Source organism: Marmota flaviventris, chromosome 3 (assembly GCF_047511675.1).
Source record: "Marmota flaviventris isolate mMarFla1 chromosome 3, mMarFla1.hap1, whole genome shotgun sequence".
Taxonomy (NCBI): Eukaryota; Metazoa; Chordata; class Mammalia; order Rodentia; family Sciuridae; genus Marmota; species Marmota flaviventris.
The window spans coordinates 162725301-162732383 of NC_092500.1; positions in this window are offsets into that span (position 1 = coordinate 162725301).

Genomic DNA, 7083 nt, shown 5'->3' on the forward strand with positions numbered 1-7083 from the left:
AAGGCCCCTTCCCTCGTGAATGGGTTTAAAGTGCTTATAAAAGAGGCTTCATGCATTGTTTAGTAGCTTGCCTTTCTGCCATCCACCATGTGAGCAGGCGGCCCTTCTACCCTCTACCCAGAGGCTGGCACCTTGATCTTGCACTTCCCGGCTTCCAGAACTGCGAGAAATAGATTTCCATTCTTCACAGATGACTCGGTCTGTAGTATTTTGTTATAGCAGCATGAAACAGACCAAGGCACTTAGTGTCACCAAAAACGAAATAAAACTGGAAAAGAGGCAAGAAAAAAGAAGAGAAAAAAATATATACAGGTTACAAATTAGTCTAGAGTTTTTTTTTTAATTATTATTTTTTTAGTTGTAGTTGGACACAATACCTTTATTTATTTTTATGTGGGGCTGAGTGCCTCATACTACCCAGGTAAGCACTCTGCCACTGAGCCACAACCCCAGCCCTAGAAGTTTTTTTTTTTAAGATATTTTATCCTTTTTTACTTGTGAGAATAATAGCAGTCCTTTTTTTTTTTAAAAAAAAAAGGGGATTATTTCTTTCTAGCATAGTTTGACAGATCATTGAAAAGTATAATAGGAGAGAAGTAAGATGAAAGGAAGAAAAGAACTCACCTGCAAATTCAGTTGAGTAATTCACTTTCTGCAGGTTTCTGTAAGCTGAATAGCTCCAGTGGTGGAAACGGACCCTTCTGGGTCTTGTTCTGGAGGATAAAAGAAGGTGGGGGTGAGAAAGTTCTTGTCTTCATCAATTTGAAACAGCTGGGCTCAAAGAGACCTGGGAAATCCTCCTCTGAGGCAAAGTGATCAGAAGGTTCCTGCTCTGTATCAGGCATCACGTGGAGCCTGGGCTGTCTCCTCTCAGTCCTGCACATGGGCAGCTTCACAGAGCAACATGGGAACTCGGGCCCTACTGCCACTGCAGGTCAGGGGGTCTTTGGAGATTCTCATATGGAGGGTGGGGGTCCTGTGTTGGCTTTCCTTTTCACAGTTTTCTCATCCAAGGTGATGGAGGCTCTGCCCCCACAAGGTAAGGAGGGCCACTGAAATCCTTTTATAGCAAACACTAACAAAGAGAAAATGTTGGTAAGACAAAACAATATCCAGATGTAATTCTGTTGATCTGGCTATACTAATTTTCAACAAAAACCCTACATGAGCAATATCTTGTCTTTTTAAAATAAGTTTCACACTCTCCTCTAAAAGAACACACTTGAACATCCTTGTCACTCAACAAGTACGAGTTTGTTGACAAATGAACTGTCGATAATGGAGGAGCCACGTCTTCCAACAGCACCTGATTCCAGAGGCAGGAACCAGCATTCTGCTTTGCTCTGAGGTGCCTGTGATGGCAGGTGCCCAGTTTAGCCAGCAGGGCATGGCCTGGGGACGCAGGCGGCCCAGGGATGCAAAGCCCTCTATTCCTTCTTACTACAAAGGGCCCCAAGTAGGCGAGGCCCCTAAAGGGATCTCAGACAAGAAAGTGCCCCTCAACTTCCTCATGAATTTCCAACTGGAAGTTCCAGCCTCCACCTTCCAGATGAAATGAAGAACCAAAGCATCGATGGTGCTGGTGGGGATGTGACCAGGACCCTTCCTTCTTTCCTTCTTTTTACTTGTGAGCTTATTGCACTGGAGATCATGGCTAAGTATTTAGTTTCTCAGTTGGGTAGCCGAGAGTGCAAGGAAACGGTGGGTGACACTAGAGAGTCAACAGGAGGGTTGACTTGGAGGACACACGTAGACATCTGTTTGAGATGCCCTTAAATAGGAGGATGTATATTAGGGCATTGGGGTTCAGTATGAAAAGTGGGGGTGAGAAGCATGGGTTGCAGCTGTGGTGTGAAAGGCATAGTGAGGGCTGGGGATGTGGCTCAAGCGGTAGCGAGCTCGCCTGGCATGTGTGCGGCCCGGGTTCGATCCTCAGCACCACATACAAACAAAGATGTTGTGTCTGCCGAAAAAACTAAAAAATAAATATTAAAATTCTCTCTCTCTCTCTTAAAAAAAAAAAAAAGAATGGCATAGTGATTGGAAGTGGGCACTTTGGTGCCAGATAGACATTTCTCTGAGTCCAGCTTTCATTGAGGACTGTGTGACCTTAGGAAAATCATTAACCTTTCTGATGATTGTTTTATTAAGATCAGGCAACATTTCCCCCGCCCCCACACATATACATTCTCTCTCTCTCTCTCTCTCCTTTCTCTCTCTCTCTCTCTCTCTTTCTCTCTGTACTGGGGATTGAGCCCAGGGGTGGTTAACCACTGAGTCACAGCCTCAGTCCTTTTTATTTTCTGAGTCAGGATCTAAGTTGCCTAGGACCTCCTGAAGTTGCTGAGGCTGACCTTGAACTTGTGATCCTCCTGTCTCAACCTCTGGAGACACTGGGATTATAGGTATGTGCCCCCATGTCTAGCCAGTATCTATTACACAGGATTGTTGTGAGGATTAAGTGGAGGTACATTTAGAGGGTTTATGTAATCCATTGGTCTGGAACATAATAGGTTCTCAATAAATATTAGCTACTTTTTGAATTTATACCCACACATTTTTGAGACCTTGAGAAAATTGGTTCTTACAATGGAAGAATTGGAGTTACATATACATCTATATTTATATTTATTCACATGCAGTAGGTAATCCTATGCCTGTTTTTATGCTTTCTGTCTGATGGGTAAGTGTCTAAGAATTGAGGAATTATTGGGAATTTGGAAGAGTCAGCCCTGCATTTGGGATTTAGGAAATATGGGCTTGAATTCTGGAGTAACCACCTATTAACTGTGACTCACAACAAGTCTCTGAACTTCAGTAGATTGACTTGTAAAACAACAAAATAAATTTCTACCTTACAGAATTGTTTCACAAGTCAAATGGGATAATCTGGATAGCAGTGCTACACACGCACACACACACACATACACGTATACAAACATATAAATAATTAGGTCCTTAAATTGTGATATGTGTTGTTGTAGTAATATTATTACTGCTAATCCTAAACTAAATCATTGCTCGATTTCTCTGACTTCTCAGGTTTTATTGTTCTAAAAGGATTCTGGATTGACTTTGTATGTTTCCACCCCTACCCTACAAGTCATAAAATGTGATGCAAACAACAGATAATTTAAACTGTACTCAATTTTGCTAATGATTTCTTCTCATCACGAGTGCAGGGGAGCTAGAGTAGCTTCTTTAAGGCCACACAGAGTGAAGTATATAATGCTTCCTCCAGGGCTGGCTCTTTGCATTCCTGTTGACAACAGGACCTAATACAACAGGTGCCCAGCCTTCCTGTTGCTAAAGCTGGGTGCCCTGGTGCTCTGCCTTCTCTAGGGTTGTTTCTCTAATGTTTTCAAGAGCTTCCTTGATTCAAGATTGTACAAAAATTAGTATTTGGCTAGTCGTGGTGGCACATGCCTGTAATCCCAGCCATTTGGGAGGCTGAGTCAGGAGATTTGCAAGTTCCAGGCCAGCCTCAGCAAAGTATCTACCTCAAAATAAAAAAATAAAAAGGGATGAAGCTCAGTGTACAGCGCCCCCTGGGTTCAATCCCCAGTACTGCAAGAAAGAAAAGAAAAAAAGAAGGTATCTTATCAAGATGTGTTGCTTGAATGGATGAAAATGAATTCTCCCCAAAACGTGGTAGTTGCAGAGAACAAGTGTTAGATGCCCAAGTCCCAGGAAACCCCCAGGATTCCTGAAAACATTGCTTTCAGAGTTTTAAGTCATCCATTCTCTCAGAAAGTGGAGCCCACCACTCTCTGTCCCTCATAGTCATATTCAGAGCCTCTAGAGCCACTGGCTATGACCTGTTGAGAATTCACAACCTGATAGGAAGGAAAGGTGGTGGTAACTACAGTTCCACCTGCTAGAAGGATTGTGTTTGGATAACAAGCTGCAGTCTGAGTCAAGAAAAAATGAAAAACATGGCAGAGTTGGGACTGGGCCCTGGGTTTAGGGGAGATCTGGGTGGAAGTGAAAGCTGAGCAGCTGGGGAGGTGTGAAGGGCAAAGGAGGAGGAGGCTCATTCGGGGAAAGTCTGTGGGGTCTGACGGAAACAGAAGCTGGGATAGCTGTAATGCCCATATTAAGCCCTGAGTATTCTGACTTGTACCTTAGCAAATAGGCTTCAAGATGTTCCAGGGTATTCTATCGACTGCTCAGTCAGTAGAACCTTCAGGGGTTAGCATAGTTTCTTGCACTAGGGAAATCTGTGTCATAGTGAGCTGGATGTAATAGTGATGTAACATGAGGGTGATGAAGGTAACAGCTACAGTATTAGTCCATTTGTGCTGCTATAACAAAATACCACGGCTCCTTCGACTTAAAAACAACCAACATTTACTTCTCACATTTCCAGAGGCTGGGAAATCCAAGATCAAGGTGCCAGCATATTCACAAGAGCTGCCTCTCACCTCATGTGGAGAAGAGGTGAGTGTCTCTCTTGAGCCTTTTAATCCATGTATAAGGATGCTGGTCTATGACCTAATTACCCCACAAAGGCCCCAACTCCTAATATCATCAACTTGGGAATGAAGTTTTCCACATTTTACATAAATTGCTTCTAATCCTAAGAAGCAGGTAAATATTAGCATCTCTGTCTTTAATACATGGACACTGAAGTCTGCAGAAGGTAAACTATTTGCCCCAGGTAGCATAGAAATTAAGCTGATGCCCCCGCCCCTGAATCTTTCAGGCTCAGAAGTCTATCTTCCCATGAGCCCACGTTGCTTCCCAATTAGTGTATTTAGGAGCCGGCCGGATCTGTTACAAATGGAGGTTAACAAAAAGAAAACTTTTCTCGTCCTCTCCAAGGGCACATGGTCCTCTGCACTCCTCCACCTCATGCTTTTTCCACTGACTCCTTGGGACCATTTCAGCCTCACTCCAGCTCATTTCACAGGAGATGACACCATGTCAGATGGTCCCCTTGTGATTATTACTGGCAGCAAAGCCAGATGGGCAAACCTGGGAAACATTCTAGCGAGAGTCTTCAAGTTCCATGCTGTTTCTATTTCCTTTTCGGCCCCTACCCACACCCCATGCACACACTGGCACATTCTGAGGGACTCTTTGTATTTCAAGCTGATATGTACCCACCCTGGCATCCGATCACACAGGCGGACTGCTTTTGAAGTAAATGGAAAAAGTTCTGGAATAGACAAGAGCATCAGGCTGCGGGAAGCTTAAGTGCTCTGTTGTGTGTCATGTACAGATGGCCTTTCTCCTGTTCACGGCCTCTGTAACCCTCCCAGACAAGGCAGCCAGGGACCTGCGTCCTCAGAGCCAGGCCAGAGCCCGCTCCCCTTCACCAGTGGGGCGGGCCAGGGTGGGCTGCTGGGCTGCAGAGATGGATGTGAGTGTGAGGAGTGAGCTCTGTGGTTTCTGCTGAGCGACCCAAGCTCAATCTCCTTCCCCAGCCTCTAATGGCCCCTAGATTGTCCCTCGGTGACATCATCTCCACCTTGTTGTGAGTTTCCTGGAAGCGGCCTTCACAAAACTTGATTAGATGAATCGGAATGACTTCTAAGAGCACATTTTATGAATCATCGGAGGAGACAATGGCCCCTTCTGTTGCACTGGGTAATGGCTGCACTTTTATCAGTGCTCCCCTGAGCCAAGTCTTCCCATTTGCTATTCAATTTAGTCCTTACAAGGCCATAGGGATGAAGAAACAGAGGCCCAAGGTCACGGACAAGAGGCAGAGCCAGCACTCAAGCCCCTTTTATCCTAATTCTAAGCTGGGCTCTGAACTGTCTCTGCTCCCTCTGAATGCCTCTCAGGGCCACACCTGTCCCCATTCTCCAGCTCCTCTGGGGTCCTCACTGCTTTCTCCAGCCCAACCAATGGATCTTTTTTAAAAACATATTTTATTATTAATTTGTTCTTTTGAGTTATATATGACAGTAGAGTGTATTTTGACATATCATACATACATGGAGGGTAACTTTCCATTCTTGTGGTTGGTAGTACATAATGTGGAGTTTCACTGGTGCATATTCATGTGTAAACACAGGAAAGTGATGTCCAATTCATTCTCCTGTCTTTCCCATTCCCTTTCTCCCTCTTTTCCCTTCATTCCCTTTTTGTCTAATCCAATGAACTTCTGTTCTTACCTCCACCCCTCTCATTGTGAGTTAGCATCCACATATCAGAGAGGATTTCTGGCCTTTGGTTTTGGGGATTGGCTTATTTGACTTAGCATGAGAGTCTCCAGTTCCATCCATTTAATTTCATTCTTCTTTACAGCTGAGTAATATCCATTGGTTATATACACCATGCTTTCTTTATCCATTCATCTGTTGAAGGGCATCTAGGTTGTTTCCATAGCTTAGCTATTGTGAATTGAGCTGCTATAAACATTGATGTGGCTGCATCACTGAAGTAGGCAGATTTTAAGTCCCTTGGGTATGTACTGAGGAGTGGGATAACTAGGTAGTTCCATTCTGAGTTTTCCGAGAAATCTCCCTACTGTTTTCCAGAGTGGTTGCACCAATTTACAGTCCCACCAGTAATGCAGGAGGGTACCTTTTTCCTCACATCCTTGCCAACATTTGTTGTTACTAGTATTCTTTTTTTTTTTTAATACCAGGGATTAAACGCAGGGGTACTCACATCCCCAGCCCTATTTTATATTTTATTTAGAAACAGGGTCTCTCTGAGCTGCTTAGGGCCTTGCTTTTGCTGAGGCTGGCTTTGAACTCATGATCCTCTTGCCTCAGCCTCCTGAACCACTGTGCCACTGTGCCTGTGTGTGTCACCATGCATGTATTCCTGATAATCACTATTCTTACTGCAGTGAGATGAAATCACAGTGTAGCTTTAATTTGTATTTTTCTAATTGCTAGATATTTGAACATTTTTTCATGTATTTCCAGCCAACTGATTCTATAACTGCTGCTACCTCGGTCTTCTAAGACCCCAACACAATCTGGCTTACTCCCATGGTAGCCATTGTCTCCAGGGTAAAGACCAACTTCACTGCCAGTGGTTTGCCTGAATATTTCAACTTTTTCAGTCTTTTTCAACTTTTCTCTTCCCATGTGATTCCACCTCAGTTAAGGTGTGCTCCCC